Here is a 436-nt window from a genome sequence, read left to right as displayed (position 1 = left end):
CAACACCCCCCCCCTCCATCACCCCCTTAAACCCCTCACAACCCCCCAAAATCACCTCAAACCCCCCCGAGACCCTCCCAGAGCACCCCCCAAATGCCCACCTTGAGGGCCTGGGTGTCCCTGACCTGGCTGGACCTCAGCTGCCCGTTGAGCTCGAAGAACACCTCGCGCTGCCCGGCCGCGTTCAGGTCCCCGAGCGCCAGCGCCTTGATGTGCAGCGTCTTGCCCCGCTCCAGCTCCACCTGGGCGTGAAACACGTGCAAACGACGTGCAAATGACATGCAAATGCCACGCAAATGCCACGCAAATGACGCGTAAACGATGTGCAAATGACATGTAAATCACATGCGAATGACATGTAAGGGGTGTGTGAGGGGTTCCAGGTGTCCACAAGCCCCAGTCCCCTCCCAGTGCGCCCCAGTCCCTCCCAGTCCCT

This window comes from Corvus brachyrhynchos, unplaced genomic scaffold (assembly GCF_000691975.1).
Source record: "Corvus brachyrhynchos isolate BGI_N302 unplaced genomic scaffold, ASM69197v1 scaffold442, whole genome shotgun sequence".
In the NCBI taxonomy this organism is placed as follows: domain Eukaryota; kingdom Metazoa; phylum Chordata; class Aves; order Passeriformes; family Corvidae; genus Corvus; species Corvus brachyrhynchos.
This window is presented reverse-complemented; position numbering follows the sequence as displayed.